The sequence below is a fragment of the Pinus tabuliformis genome, chromosome 8 (genome assembly GCF_031772625.1).
Source record: "Pinus tabuliformis cultivar Carrire ecotype Pingquan chromosome 8, CPIR1, whole genome shotgun sequence".
NCBI lineage: Eukaryota > Viridiplantae > Streptophyta > Pinopsida > Pinales > Pinaceae > Pinus > Pinus tabuliformis.
This window is the reverse complement of record NC_142294.1, coordinates 1,119,636,535-1,119,652,963: the sequence shown is the minus strand read 5'-3', so window position 1 is coordinate 1,119,652,963 and position 16,429 is coordinate 1,119,636,535. Positions and strand designations below refer to the sequence as shown.

The following is a 16,429-nucleotide window of genomic DNA, read 5'->3' as shown; positions in this document are numbered from 1 at the left end:
GTGCGGGATCTGACACTCAGGGTGCTTCTGTTGACTATCAACAGAGTGGTGGGGTCCCAGGCGGAACATGAGACTAACAAGTTGAAGTTCCTTTATGCTATTGACTGCACAACTCCTACGGTATTCAACTGGGCAAAGGCCATGAAGATGAACATCAAGTGCCAGTTGTCCAAGGCCAAGACAGAGAATTTGAAGCAATTTGGTTTCGGATCAGTACTTGTGAATTTATTCTTGGAACGAGTGGCATTGTTCCAATATCAGTCGACTAAGGTTGATCCTCCTGCGCCATGTGATCCACGGATGGCCCGCTAGAGTCGTTTGATGCCCAGGATCATTGGGGGTCAGCATATGTCATACCGACTGACATTCTCCTCATGGCTATGATGATAGAAGATCGTCGTGGAGGAATGTCCGTACAACGTCACTGATTTTCGTGGAGACCCAGATATGCCCTTACCAGATGGAGAGGACTTCGATGATGAAGGTAAAAAATCAAATTTTTGATTTTGATGTTTTTTAATTGTTTTTTGCATATGCATGCTTATAACATTTCTCTTGTCTATGCAGATGTTGGACCAGAGCGGCTAGCCGGGATGTCCTCGATAGCCAGGCGCGTACCTTGCCCCATCAATTTTGTTGCCCCTTATCAAGAAGGGAGTGACAACAAGAAGGAGATCATGAGGAACCTCGAGGGGTTGACTCATGGTATCCCGGAGTATGCTCAGATAGGAGACATGCCTCGGCGGTACTAGAGGCACACAGTGGGAGTCTCAGATCGGTTCTGCTGACTGCCGAGTCATGTTGCATGAGCTATCTCATGCTATCATGACCACCATGCTGAGTAGTTACTAGGTCCAGTACTTACATATTTTTTGAGGCCTACGTGCCATAGATGTACGAGGCATGCGAGCTGCTGATGTTATTATAGACAAAGATTATTTTTTGGGTTCTGATGTATCAAACATTCTCATATATATATATATATATATATATATATATATATCTATATAAATGTTGTATTTTCCTGTCTATTATGGTACAAATGGTTTGTCTTATCTTTCACATGTTTCACAAATTTCTATCCAACACGTAATTAGATAATGCATCTGTCAATGTATTCATGCGTTTAGAAATATGATGATATGTAATATAATCAAAACATCTTTCCAATAGATGGATACAGAGATACATTTGTAATATTCCAGGGTTCCTGACAAAATATTTCCCGTTGAGTTGAAGCATGACAAGCTGTGAATCCAGGTTGACAACCAATTCTCTGATGCCCAGAGCGATGGCTTCTGATAACAGTTCGATGACCGCACTATATTCAACAATGTTGTTGGTTGTACAACCTAGGAAGATACCTTGAAGGTCAATCAACTCACCGTTAGGGTTGTAGATAGCCCATGCCACGGATGATAGGTTCCGGGTGCTTTGGCAAGCACCATCGGCGAAACCAATGTGAGGAGTTGGAGACATCTGCAAAGCAAGAAAATCATAGTAATTTGTATACAGGAAAGCTGTTCGAAAACTATCACACAAAACCACACTGTACAAAAATGAATCACACACTAATGTACATAATGCAAGATGTCCTAAGCATAGTACTTTTTGAGGTAAAGTCCATTTCAGGGCTTATCGAGAGGATTTCCTTCATAATCAATAAGCTCATAGGCTCCTTTATGCAAAACACATTTTAAAATATAGGGCCCATGCCACATAGGTTTGAACTTGCCTGCCCCCAGTGTATCGTTAACTTGGTCATATAGCAGGACCAAATCACCCTTAAAGAAAGCGTGAGGGGAGACCGACTGATCGAAATGGGATTTGACCCGTTTATTTTGTGTTTTGATGACCAAGGTAGCAAGACGACGAGTCTCGTCCAGTTGTTCTAAATATAAGAGGCGTTCTTCTTGAGGTGATGTTTCGGGGAGGAGTTCAACAACTAACTTGAGCAAAGGAATCTCCCATTCGATTGACAATGTTGCTTCGAGACCATAGACCAGCTGGAATGGTGTGAACCCAGTTGTGTCTTTGGTTGAAGTTTGGTAGGACCACAGAGCTGCAAAAGCATGAGATGCCAATTTGACTTGTGCATCCCAATAGTACGCTGAAGCATGGTGACCAAAACCTTGTTCATGACTTCAACTTGGCCGTTGGCCTGAGGGTAATATGGGGTCGAGCCATCATGGTGCAAGCCCAATGCAGATGTCAGCTCTACCATCATGTAATCTCTAAAATGGGAGCCATGGTCTGTGACAATGGCTTGGGGTACACCAAACCTAGAAATAACATGGTTAAAAATGAATTGAGCCGCTGTCTTACCATCTGCCAAATATGTAGGCATCACTTTGGCCCATTTGGTGAAATAATCCACAATGATGATAATATAGCCATGCCCCCTAGCCGAATGAGGGTTACATGTCATATAATCGATGCCCCATTTGGAAAAGGGACTAACGGTAATGACAGGGTGTAGGTGAGCGGGTCGAGTGTGCATCTTGCATTGGTAAATTTGGCATTTGTGGCACTTGCAGACAACAAGAATGCAGAATTTAAAGATAGATGGCTGGAAATAACCAACACGAAGGATTTTCTGAGCTGTAGCATAACCAGACATATGAACACCACATGCCCATGACTGGAAATCATTGAGAGCTCTTTCAACTTCCTCGATCGTGAGGCATCGGCGAAGGACGAAATTGACGCCGCCACGGTATAAAGTATTGCCAATAATACGGTAGGTTTGGGAATGGTGCCGAATATTTCAACAATCATCCTTGGTCAACGCGGGTCAGAATGTGGAGGTTTGGAGATACACGATGATATCACCGTACCATGGATCAAGGGTGCTAATCAAGAAAGGGTTCTCATCTGGGAGTTGTTCATATGCACTAGCAGTGAGAGCTTGGGAGGGAAGGGAACAAATCAATTCAACAAAAACAAGTGACTTCTTAGATTTGGTCGTAGTGAAGACCAAATCAAATTCTTACAAGATAACGAACCATTTAGAATACTTTCCCCCTAGCAACTAACGAGTCAGAATATAGGTCATAGGGTTGCATTCAGAAATCACTATACTTGTACGTAAAAGAATATAGTGCCGAAAACGTTGAACAACCTGAACGACAGCCAAAGCCAACTTCTCAACATGTGCATAACACATTTCAGTGTCGAGGAGATTCCGGCTAAGATAGTAGATCACATGTTCGTTGCCTTCATCTTCATCTTGAACCAACACCATAGCGATGGTGCTAGGGGCTGTGGCTAGGTAAAGGAAGTAATCTCAATAATGGTCCGGTGGATGCAACAAAGGAGCATTTATGAGGATGGCCACGTCCCATGCTAAGGGAATTCCTTGTTTAAGAAACCAGGTAAATCCTGTAGCTAGCTCGACGTAGTTAAGTATAAAACAATGGAGAAAGTTGGCCTTTCCTTGCAGGCTTTAGAGTTGGTGCAGTGAAGATGGAGGGGGTAAATTTACAATGGCCTCGACTTTTAACGGATCCAGGCGAATTCCGTCCTTGGAGACGATAAAGCCAAGGAGTCATCCTGATTCCACACAGAAAACACATTTGTGTGGATTTAACCAAATGTTATAGTGTCTGCAGCGTAGAAAAATCTGTCGAAGATGGTCTGGGTGGTCTTGGTGCTTACGAGAATGGGCAAGAAGGTCATCCAAGTAAGGCTGGACAATGTTGCGAATATCATGAAACGCATAGGACATTGCCCATTGAAATGTGGCTCCAGTGTTTTTGAGGCCGAAAGGGAGTTTCTTGTACGCGAACGTACCCCATGGGTAGATAAAGGTTGTCTTCTCTTGTTTGGCCGTTGTGATATTGCTCTGGTTATAACCAGAAAAACCATCCATAAAGGAAAAGATCTCGCTCTCGGCACATTCATCAATGATTTGATCAATGAAGGGAGTAGGATAGTTGTCTTTAGGACAGTCACGATTAAGATCTCGATAATCCACGCAAAGGCGAATCTTGCCTTGTTTTTTAGTCTCCGGGACAATATTGGACACCCAGTCTATAAGGGGGATGGGATAGATGAACCCAACTTTGGGAAGCTTTTCAACTTCACCCTTAATAGTAGTGGCCTTCCTAGGATGTAATGGGCAAAGCCGTTGGCGAACGGGCTTTGCGTGCGGATACATTGGTATTACATGCACCACAATGCTAGGATCGATGCCAGGCATCTCTTCGTAAGACCATGCAAACACATCATGTAATTCCTGAAATAGACGAGTATATGTCTTGATCTCATCCGGAGAATAATATACCTAAATATGAACATGTTCAACGACACCGGGTTTGATAGAAATGTCAATCGGTATTGTTTGGGTAATATTACCCAAATTTCCTTCCGACCATACTTCATGAGTAACAATCAATAGTGGAAATGGAGAATAGGACTCTTCGAAAGTGGTAGACATGACCACCGGGCAAGGTAGGAACGAGGAGCGATGATGGGTATCTCAATGGCAATTCCTCGAGAGACATGAATTCCATGATATCTTCATCGGCAAGGAAGGTCTCAACTAAGGGATCAGATGATTCCAAAGTGCCAATCCAGGGGGATTGAGAATACATATCGAGAGAGGTCTTCGACATATTAGAATTAGAGGATGCAGAGTTCGAAGCTGAAACAATTTCCACGTAATCGACTTTGGTGGGACTAAGCGGCATGACCTTGCCCCAAGCATCAACAAGATTTGGTGCAGGTATGACCCAGGGATCAAATTTGACCGAGACCATGTTGACAGAGGAAACATGACGAGGTGGGAGTGGAAAAATTCCCATTAAGGCAGAATCTTTGAAGAGTCCTGCCCCCACACTCTCATAGGGAGCACTAGAGTGCTTGACGTATGAAACGTTTCCATCTTAGGAGGGAGAAGCAAAGAAAGACAATTGATCGGCAATGACAATCTTCCCTTGATGGGGAAAACGGATCACGTGAAACAAAGAGGAGGCCACGACATGCATGGCATGAGTCCAACTTCGGCCGAGTAGAAGATTATAATTGAGATTGGCGTCAACAATCTCTACTTCGGCTTGCACTGTCTTACCTTCCAGGGTGATGGCAATGTTAGGTAAGACACTGAAGGGTCATGAATCATACCCATTGAAAGCTTTCAAAGTGTTCGGACATTGGTTCAGTGCAGGAGAACCAATAGTCTTCCAGAATGCAGTTGACATGATGCAGGTGGAAGCACCTTCAACTATGACAATGCGGTGGATGGTCTTCTTGCTAATGATTACCTGAATAAGAAAGGCAATCTGATGAGGGAGCCGCGGAACATGGTTCTCTAGATTAAAACATATCAAATTAGAATTAGTGGGATCAATGCCCCCGATAGCCAACAACAAATATTTCCACTGTGATGGGAAGCTTTGGAGTACCTCGAGAGCTGACATGGCTGATGGCGCCTAAGCCAAATCCTCAACAATATTATAGTGCTGAGCGGCTCGAGCATTGGGATTATATGAGGATTTCTGCATCACACCTCGAGAGTGTAGCCGAGTAGCGGAATCAGGGTTAGGGCACTCGATTTGCAGAGGGCCAGAATTCGGGGTGGAAGAAGAAGGAGCAGCTTCTTTTTCTTTCCCAACTACCAGAGCTGGTGTTTGATAATCTTTCGATCGGGTAACCACATTAATGGGCGTGCTCATCATGAACACTTGAGATCAAGAGGAAGCAGATCGGAGTTGGCCTTTCATTTGAGTCTGCTGAGAGGGAAATGGCTCTTTAAGGATAGCAGGGGTCCCTTTGAGCAAGTGACTAACTTCGGATAATCATGGACAATCCTTAGTCTAGTGATCCTCCTCACAAATGAGGCAGGGATACTTAGGTTTCTGTTGCGAAGATTTGCTAGTAGACGATTTGGGAGGACCTTGTTTCGGGGCGTCGGCTTTAGCTTTGCCTTTGCCTTTCTTTTTTCCTTTCGAGGATTTTTCTGTTGTGGTAGACTAGACAGCATGGACCTCTGAGGTTTTACCAGGGCCTGGCGGATTTTGAGATGAATTATTAGGAGCAGCATTTGAGATTGACTTCTGTTTGGAAGAGGTTTTAGCGGGGGTCTGGGATATTGAACCAATAACTCCATCAATGGGAGGAACAACTGGTTCCTCTAAATAATTTAACCAATAATTTAACTAGATATTTAGTCTAAACATAATATGAAATTTACATGAAACTTGCTTTAAAGTTTAACCAAAATTCATATGTCAAAATTAATTACTTTGATGTGGAGTACCTACCTAGGTTCTTGCAGATGAAGACGCTTCAGAATTGCTCCCGCTCTCACTCCCGTTACCAAAATACCATAACCTCCTAGCCAAACTAGGTACAACCTAGGTACTCAGTCCAAAATGCTTCTCAATTGCTGCAATCTGTTCCCCCATGCCCAAAAACTTCAGAAACAAACAAGGCCTAGTTCCTACTGTCGATAATCTCATGTTACAAATTTTCCTCCTCTCAACTGTGCTTCCTCCAACAACAAAAGATTTTCCCTCCTCCTTTTAGTCCTCCTCCCTTCTCCTTTTATCTCTTAGGACCATCGCTCATTCATCCTTCATTGCCTTAGTTGTATGCCCCCTGTCTAATACGTGGCTCCTCATAGTGAATTAAAGAGGTAGTCACACTTGCTATTGACACTCATCACTTTATAAGGTTGTAGGTGATACCGACTATATTACGTACTCCTTTTGCTAATAAGTTTTATTTAATATTTTATTATATTATACTTCTTTTAATGTTTAACCTTTAGTTAAGAGTTACTATTTTTATAATAATATAACTCCCTTTAAACTTTTATAATTTAATTTAGAACTTTTGGAGAATGTTCTATGGTTACCTATTATGAATGACGACTCATACTAAAATACATATTCCAATATATTTTGCAAGTTAGATATTTATTTAATATCTTCAACAATTACATCTTTTATCCTATATTTGGAATTTCTTCATAATTTAATACTACTAGTGTAGTGCAGGCAATGTATGCATATGTAGTTATCATATGCATGCATTGTATGCATGCTAATAATTCACATTTAGTTTGTGCTGGTAGATGGGTCATTACATACACCCCTCCTTCAGCAAACTTCGTCCCGAAGTTAAGGTTTATATAGTATACTAGTAATTATAGTGTATTATTATTTTAGTAATTAGTGCAGTTATATGAGGATTATGTTCCGTGATTACATACTTGTTTAATGTGAGGACATTTTAAAATTTGTGATTTTGAACGTTGATAGGTTTATAATTTTAATAGTTAAGCCTAACCCTGACTAAGTTCCCAAGCTATTCTAGAATCATCCTATCCTTCCTAATCTCTTACGCTTCCATCCTATCCGTCCTCTACTAGAGTGTGCCATTGCATAAGCTATATTGACTAACCATTCATAGGATCTCAAGGATATCAATGTCGATTATATCAACCTGATTTCCAAGTAGGCATCTGGCAGTCATCATCACACCTCTAGGGGAGTGTGATTCACACATTCCTCCCATGACTCCAGGTTTTGGAGGATAAACGGTGGTTAATACCTCCACCTCTCCTAGTGGGACGAGGGTCAACACCTTATCATGGAATCTCTTTCAGCCTTATTTGTTTTGGAGTTTTTGTCATCACGTGGTCATCTTGGTAACGATGTTATCTGCAACATAAACACTTATCCATACATTTATAAAATATGCATCAATATATTCAAAATAAACAGTTTATGGATAATTCATACATGTTATCTACAGTATAATGTTTTTCGTCATGTCCTGCTCATGTTATCGATTTTCATATTGAAATTGTGATCATTCTTTTATTTCTATTTCAACGATATGCAAAAGTTGAAGCAAATTTTATAATATTTTAATTCCCATCAGAATTCATGATTTAAATTTTATAGCAAGATTACTCAAATATTAAACTTTACTTTGATATCTATAATTCAGTAAGATCAATTTGAATAACATATTCCGTCTTGGTATCCACGTACCAGTGGAATTAAGCAGATAACATATCATAAAAATTCACGTTTATATGTGATCATTCCAAAATGATTTTGAGTATCTGATTTAACGTAAAGTAAATATATACAAAATATGACTTAAAGTTCTTCAAAATTTACACAAGTTGGGGTATTTTTGACATATGATTTCCATATCTTCCCAAGTAGCCAATCCAGGACTATACTTGTCCCACTGGACCTTAACTTGGTCTACCAAACGATTCCTGAGTTATCGAACCCTACGTTCCAGTATACGTAATGGTTCGACCGATATGATTCCTTCGTCCGATACCTGCAGTTCCTTCCATTGAAGGTTATGAGATTTATCAGTTATGTAATGTCTTAAAACAGATACATGAAATACATTATGAACTTTATGCAAGTGAGGTGGCAGTGCAAGACGATAGGCGACAGGTCCAAATCTTTCCATGACTTTAAATGGTCCAATAAATCAGGGTGACAACTTTGTCCCTTTTTCGAATTGGATAGTGTTTTTATTTGGTTTGATTCAAATGAAAACTTGATCCCTACTTCATACTTCCTGTCAATTCCGTGGGAATCAACATAACTCTTTTGTCTATCATGTGCTTCTTTTAATCGTTGTCTGATTTGTTTTACCTATTCCTCCATCTCTTGAATTAATTCTGGCCCCACTATCACCCGATCTTCTAACCTGTCCCAACTTAACGATGTTCTGCAAGGTCTGCCGTATAATGCTTCAAATGGAGGCATTCCAGACTGAGAGTAAACCAAATCCAAGTACTGGGCATGGGAAATGGATTTCTCTTTAGTGACGCATCCACCCATAGCTATATTGCGAGCAATTGGGGCTATGAATGATTTGGTGAACCATTTAGTGAGCAACTAATCAGCTATCTCGAACTTGATCAGGCGACGCTACGTCTCCGTTCATGGATATGATCAGAGATGTGCATCGCAGTGTCTTGCTCAAGCGATGTGAGCAAATAGGTGCCAGTTTCATAATGAACTAGCAGCTGAATATGCGTGAGGAAAGCCATGGCTAATGAATTGAAGTCATGGAAAGTACTTCGAAGTAGCTTGATGTACCATTTCACTACGACACCCATGAGGATTCGTTGGAAAATACAAAGACAAATGGAATCATCCACATATGAATTCGACGAGCACCAGAGGTGTGTCATCACATGGGCCTGGTGATCTTCTTTAGCTTTTCCATCAAACTTTGGTCAATCACTTGGTATCTTGGACGGCACCAGAGGCCAGTATGGCGAATGAAGAATCAGATCATTTGTAAGATGCGATACATTCGACAACTCAAGTGTAGCCAAGAAAGGTAATTGAGTGTTAAATGGCATAGGAGGTCGATAGGCGGGCCCATAAGGAGGAGCCCATCCCTGCTGGTAAGGATTTTGACCCCACAGTGGGGGATTTTGGCCATATGGCATCTGAGGATGCCCCCATTGCGGATCAACTTGACCAAAGGAAGGATTTAGACCTTGAATACCTTGAAACTATCCATGCACAGGTTGCTGATAGGAAACGTATGGGTTAAAACACTGTTGAGCCTGTTGACCTTGGACATATGGGTATGAGACCTGTTGTCCTGGAACATATGGCTATTGGGCCTGTTGTTCCTGAACAAGAGGGTTCTGGACCTGCAGTCCTTGGGCATAAGGTTGATACACTTGTTTCCCTTGGACGTAGGGGTTTTGTACCTAGTGCCCTTGGCTGGCAGGATTTTGAACTTGTTGACCCCAGACAAGAGGATTCTGCACCTGCTGCTGCAGAATTTGACCTTGACCCTGTCCCTGCAAGGATTGACCTTGATGATATGTATACAAGGGATGCTACTGCCTGGGTTGGTTTTGTTGTTGTAAGGGCTAACCTTGCGGTTGCAAAATTTGTCACTGGGGCTACAAAGGTTGGCCCTGCGAGGGTATGGGTTGAGAGGTATGCAGAGCATATTGCATCTACTACTGTGCGACCTACTACAACTATTGAAAGGACTGACCTTGTGGTTGTTGTAGGTGACCTTGCTACGGGATAATCTGCCGTTGCTATTGCACGGAAAGCCCTTGCTACAAAAAAGTTTCCCTTGCGATAACAAAGTTTTCCCTGGTTGTTGCAAAATTTGTCCTTTCTGTTGCAAGGGTACTTAAACAGTGCCTGGGAAATTACCGAATTGAATCTGGTCGTAGCTAGGCTAGACGTACTTCCTAGGTTGAAGGGTGTAAGGTTGATTAACCAATCCTTGAGAATCATGTGGAACGTAAGGATGTTGGTATTGGACTTCAGCCCCATAGGGCTGCTGATACTGAACATTGCTCGATCCAGACTGGCCACTAGGATTCTAAACCTATTGGTACTAGACATTGCTTGATCTAGTAGGGTTAGCAGGGTTGTAAATAATACCGGAAGAGGGTTGGCTTGTACCAAGCATGTGAGCTTATGAGCCGCTCACATTAGTGGCACCTGACACCATAGAGACATTCAGGTTGTGCCCCCCAGGTGGTGGCACAATCTGGCCACTGACTAACGGGACAGAAGAACTAGCAGAGACAATCTTTGAAACTGCCGGTAAAGACTGATGTGTAACTAGGATCGATGATACAAGAGTGTCCAAGATGGTGGGTTTCACTAGGACTGAAGGAAAAACTTGTTGGGAAGTCGTGTTTGTGACGAATGGACCTGACGCCTGACACCCAAACAGAATTATGGTAGAGTGATGAGGCACTAGGTGTGCCTGAAACTAAGTGTCCCAAATACACATAGCCAGGTGGCAAACTCGCAAGAATACCTTCTGAATAAGGGAAACCCTCGGGAGTGAAATGCAACTGCAATTCTTCCCCCTCAACAGTGTGTGGAGTAGAAACTTCGAACTCATCCGGAGAAGCGACTGAGGCATCGCCTTTGGGTTCCATGTTTGAAAAAAATGACGATGAATGGCTGAACGTGTACTGGGGGATAGTTCCAAAGGAACACCCGGTTGGTCATACAGACTGTAAGGACGCTACAATGATATCTCAACAACATCAAACAGAGGGTTCATAGGATAGATAACTAGTCCAAGATGACCATCAATGGTTGGCGAGTTGTCTGGAGTTCGAACGGGATTATCCAGAGATTTTAGGCCAAGATCAGCAGATGAACCTGAATCAAAAGTAGGCAGAGTACGAGATGACAGTGGTTGAACAATCAAAACAATTATGAGTTCAACATTTTGGTCCTCAAGTGACTTTGGTAACTCAGGAAACAACTCCTCAGATAATCTTTCAGATGGAGGAGAGGAAGAGGAATTGGGTGAACCAGATGGTTCAGCCACGATGACCTTGTCTTAGTCAACAGAACAAGTAACTTAAAGGCTTAAAAAATGTCCTTTTAAGGGAACTCACGATTGGGTCAAAAAGACTACCAGGATGTTTTGGATCATGGGCAATCTATTATTAAGACACATAAAAGATTGATGTTCTTTAATTTTTAAAGAGTTGAGAAAGAAACAAAGATGACTCTATCACTTTCGATTGGAAACGAGCTCGAAAGGATAAGTTATCGAATGATCTTTTGAGTTTAATGAGTCAAAAATATCAAATGAATACTTTGGATGATCTAGGTAAACAAGATTACCAGGCAACGATGAACAACAGAATACCTCCTGGCGAACCAAGAAGTACGAGTAGGTAATCTCCCCGAATGCTATGTTCGGTGTATCACGCTTGCAAGGTGGCCAAATCAGCTTCCTAAGGATAAAAGGATTGCAACCTAGTGGGGTTTCTCATTATATACTCAACAGTATGGGGAGCACAAATCCGTGCTAGCGCTATCTAATGCTAAAGCTAATGACAGCTGCTAGGTTTATATACGTTGGAACATGTCTCTATCCTAGACCTTCTAGATATGATCGTTAATGTCAAATGTGCCTTAGGTTAACTGAATTCATTTTAGAGTTGATCTTGAGTTAAGTTTCAGTTTTCAGCTCTTAGCGATGCTACTTGAAAAACCTAAAATGCAACTAAATGGGACAAGACCTTTTCAATTCGATGAAATGCCTACACTAGAGAGGGTAGAAACTACTCAATCGAATGCAAAAAATCAAGCAACTGAAAGTGAGATGATCTTTCACTACTTCACTTTTTCAAAAACTAAAATAATGAAAAATGCATTCCAATTCCTAATTTCCTGACAAGCACTTATCTATCAGTCCTTTCGAAATGAAAAAATTTCTCTTCCTATTTCAAATGCTGATGCAATTCTAGTTTTTTTAAGAGATGCAAATCATAATGATGCAACAAGATAGAATTTCATATTTTCTCATGAAACAACGAAAAAAAAATTTCACATACAATCTTTCAATGAATTTTTTTTTGAGACTATGAGCTCTTCAAGCAGATGCAAACATGAAAAGAGAAGTTCATTCAGATCAATGAAACACCGACTTTACCAAACACAAGACCGAGAATGTAATCTATGCCGGGAAAAGACGTTCAAACTAGTAAACAAAACCTTTTCAAACTCATGCAAAAAGAGGTTAAAGTCGTAAAAGCGACCAAAAAAAATTCAAGGAGCAAACACACCCACAACCCGACTTGATGAGTCTACAAGTTGCTGAATGGACGACTAGCTAGATGTCCTAGTGTTGCTAGCCATTCACTGACTCAATCAATCAAACAACAAGATGACAAGCCAACAAGCAAGAAAAACCAAATGAAAAGTACTTCCTAATAAGGGGGAAAATAGTCAAAAGGGCTCACGAGGTCAAAAACACAAGAGCAGAACACACTGGCCAAGATTGGGGTTGCCCTAATCTTCAGTTACAGAGATCGGCGTGACTACCTAACTGACAACAAGCGCCAGAGGCAGGTCAACGCGACTGTTCCTCCGCAAATTTTGCTGGTTGGTGCGACTGTCAGCCGATTAAATGTGCTGCTCGAGGGAGCTAAGGGATTTTTTTTTTCAAAACAGCGACCAGATCTGCTACTATGAATTTTAGACTCAGGCTAGTAAGCAGGAGAAAAGAAATAGAACCAAAGGGAAAACGTGAAACTAGCAAAGTTCTCACGAAATCATGAAATCCAAAATAAACAAAATATGGGATCTCCCCAGCAGAGTCGCCAATTTGTGGTGAAGTAAAATTATAAGTGCGAACACGAACGAATTCCTCTAGTCCGATAATGGGTCTAGCCACAATAGATACATTCTATGGAATATTTACTTAGATTAGAGTCAATCAAGAGGGCCTACCTCTTGGTCACTTATCCTGTTTGATGATGTCCTCTCTTGCTCACTCCAACAATCTCTCGCTTCCTTCTTCAAGCTCCTGAAACAAGTAAACAACAACAGCACACAAACATAATAATAGACAATTGTAATTCAACCTACTTAATGAGTCAAGAAGCATCAAGACATGAATATGTAATATTATAAAACATGTAGGAAATCAATTGATAGTTGCATATATTGATATCAAAGAGAGATTACAACCATTCGTCTTGACGTCGCAGTCTTCCTTTGACAAGACCAGGTTCCCACACACTTCTGCTAGCATTCCATGATGGCTTCAAACAACAATAGTTTAAAGGCTCTTCCCTTTAGACTTCACTCCAAACCAAACACACTTCTCCCTCACACAACTAGATGGCTACAATTAGTAATAACTTGCTTGTCTAATCAAAATAGTATACTCACACTCAGCCAACACTCTAACTAGCTTGTGCTTGGGAAGAAGGGAGGTTTATATAGGAAATATGGATGGGAGATGGATCGTCTTCTCATTGGAGAAGGACTTATCCCTTGAGGTAGTTCCATCATTATAGAAGAAAGGAGCCCAAACTGTCATCCTCAACCCCATCCGGCCAAACCATTTACCAGACTTTCGTTACAAAGCTTCTAGAGCTGGAAGCTTCAACTCTAATTTAAAAAACTTTCCATAACAGGACCGGTGCGACTAGAACACAGGTTAGTCACACTAATCAGCACGAGGAATAGTGCTAATATCTACACATAGGTGCAGGGGAGACAAAGGTCATTAGCGCTGGCCTTGTAATTTGCGCAAAACAGAAGTTTCAGGGAAAATGGTGCAAAAGGGAAATTATCTGCTCATGAAGAGGGACATAATGGGAGTTTCTTCATGAAGGCAAAGCATGTGGGTTCATTGTATAGGTCCTCCTGGATCAAGGAACAGGGAGTACATGGACACTGACAAAATGTTGTGTAACACTTATCATTCCCATTCGCGGTTCTGCTTCTTGTTACAACGCCGATGCGCGGTTGATCTTCTCTTGGCTCAACGGTCATCATTTTGACATTTGTTGCAGGTTGCTGATTTATTTTCTCCTGCATATTTGCAATGAAGACGATACATTCTTCTATGACATGATCAAAAGCCTTACAGTAATTGTAGGTTGTCATCAGGTTATGACAGTCTCTCGCGAAGTGTCCTGCCTGTCCACAATTATTGAAGATAATTTGGCCTCATTTTCAACTAGCTCCTTGTCCTCGTCCTCGTCCTCATCCTTGAAATCCTCCTCATCTAGCATGCTGGCCTTTGCCTTCATGTGCGTGTCCTTTGGCTTGTAGTCTATAACTATCAACAATGTGCTCCATCATTAATTCGTAACTTTAACAATTTTTCTCGTCATGGCCTACTGATTTACAAAAGTTACAAACCCGTTGTTTCGGGGTTTGTATATATTTCTGTAATAGATATCGGTCTTCAAAGTGATTCTAACCTCGCGTCCTACAAATTTCACACCACAGACCTAGAATTACTGGATTAGGTGCTCCACTTGCAATATAATATATGAATACTGGGCATTGATCCTTATAATGAACTTCCGCTTTGCACTTCATACACCACACTTATGATCTTTCTGGTCTGAATTCTTTACCTTTCTTCAGATCCTGCAATTCCAGGGTCAATGTAGCTAGCTGATTTTGTATCTATTGTACTCCTACGTGAGTATCTCCAACCGGCGAGGCTTCCAACTTCATCACAATCTTCAATGCTTCAGCTTGCTTCCTGAACTTCTGTTGTGTCAATGGTAACCTAATATGTGGTAGTAGGCTATGAAACATTCCTTATGTTGTTGTGGAGGTATCTCAAAGCTCACTTGACCCATCAAAACCTTGAATCGTTGATCTAATTCCCACACAGATTCAGTTGATGCTTGCTTGATCTCTTTCAGTTTTGTGGTACACTGTGATTTTGATTTTGGCTTCTTGAACTTTGCTACCAAAGCCTTCTTAATTTCATCAAACATAGCATTTAGCTTATGCACGGAGTATTTCATATACCATGTTAGTGCCCTCTCCCTCAATGAAGTGACGAATTGCGTCTTATTTACATCATCATTATTAATCTATCTTTCCATCCATACTGCATTATCTACGAACCAAAACTTGTCAGGGTCCTCTGTTCCCAGTCATCTAAAGACAGGTAGCTTAATGGCATTATCCATTCTTCTTCTCAGGGGGCTAGGTTGAGAGGGAGGTGGAGGTGGAGGTGTAGGGGAAGTATGGGGAGGGGGATGGGGTGTGAGAGGGGTGGATGGATGGGCAATCCCAAAGATTCCCTGATTCTTTTTAGCCCCTGACTTTGATGCGGCTTCAGGATAGGTAGGGGAATATCACGGGGTTACAAGGTTACTTATTTCTTTTTCGTTCTTAGATCCCAACAGAGGGCTATAGTCAACCTCAAAAAAATTCTTTAGATCTATACTATATTGTTTTCCACTTTGCGTAGCTCCTAGTTCTAGATTATTTCTTCTTTTCCCAAACATTAATCCGATTGCATCCACATAACCCCTTTTCCACACAATTACATTTTAATCCATGATAGCTTTAGAGAATTTAAGAACTTACCTTGTGGTCCTTTGAAGAATCTTCGTTTCACTTCGCTATAGGATATTTTTTTGCCAATCGCAAAATCAGTGATAAATCCTCCCAAAATGTTATTGATCCTGAAACCATGATCCACATACCATGGATCCATAAAACAAGGACTACTACCCAATACCCATTACAAAATAAGGGCTTTATCCCATCCTAAAAGCCCAGAAATCCCACATAATGAATATATCTTCACCAACTCCCTGCGGTCTGCTCCTTCTTTCACGGGGTCTTTTACCCAAAACCTAGACCAAGTTGGGTCATGCCCAACAACTCCAACATGCCAAAACACAATAGTTGATCAAACAAGCAAAATGGGTGAAAATACTCTGAGGAAGCTCATAAAATGAGATCGAGCTCTTGCAACAATCATTAGGGGAATTTTTAGGTCTAAAATGGGCCTCCTAAGGAAATTATAAAATACGATGCTTATATATGTTGCTACTCAGTAGCTTTTTTTATTTATTGATAGATCGTTACCCGTCTTACCAACACAAACATTGCTTACATCTCGTGACACAGACTGGTCACATGCAGCAAACACTGCG

The 16,429-nt window shown here is 41.3% G+C and overlaps 1 pseudogene; it reads left to right on the top strand.

The window, feature by feature from the left end:
* LOC149239262 (uncharacterized) overlaps nt 1–10,044 on the top strand; it is a 114,760-nt pseudogene extending 104,716 nt beyond the window's left edge.
* The last annotated feature ends 6,385 nt before the right edge of the window (nt 10,045–16,429 follow it).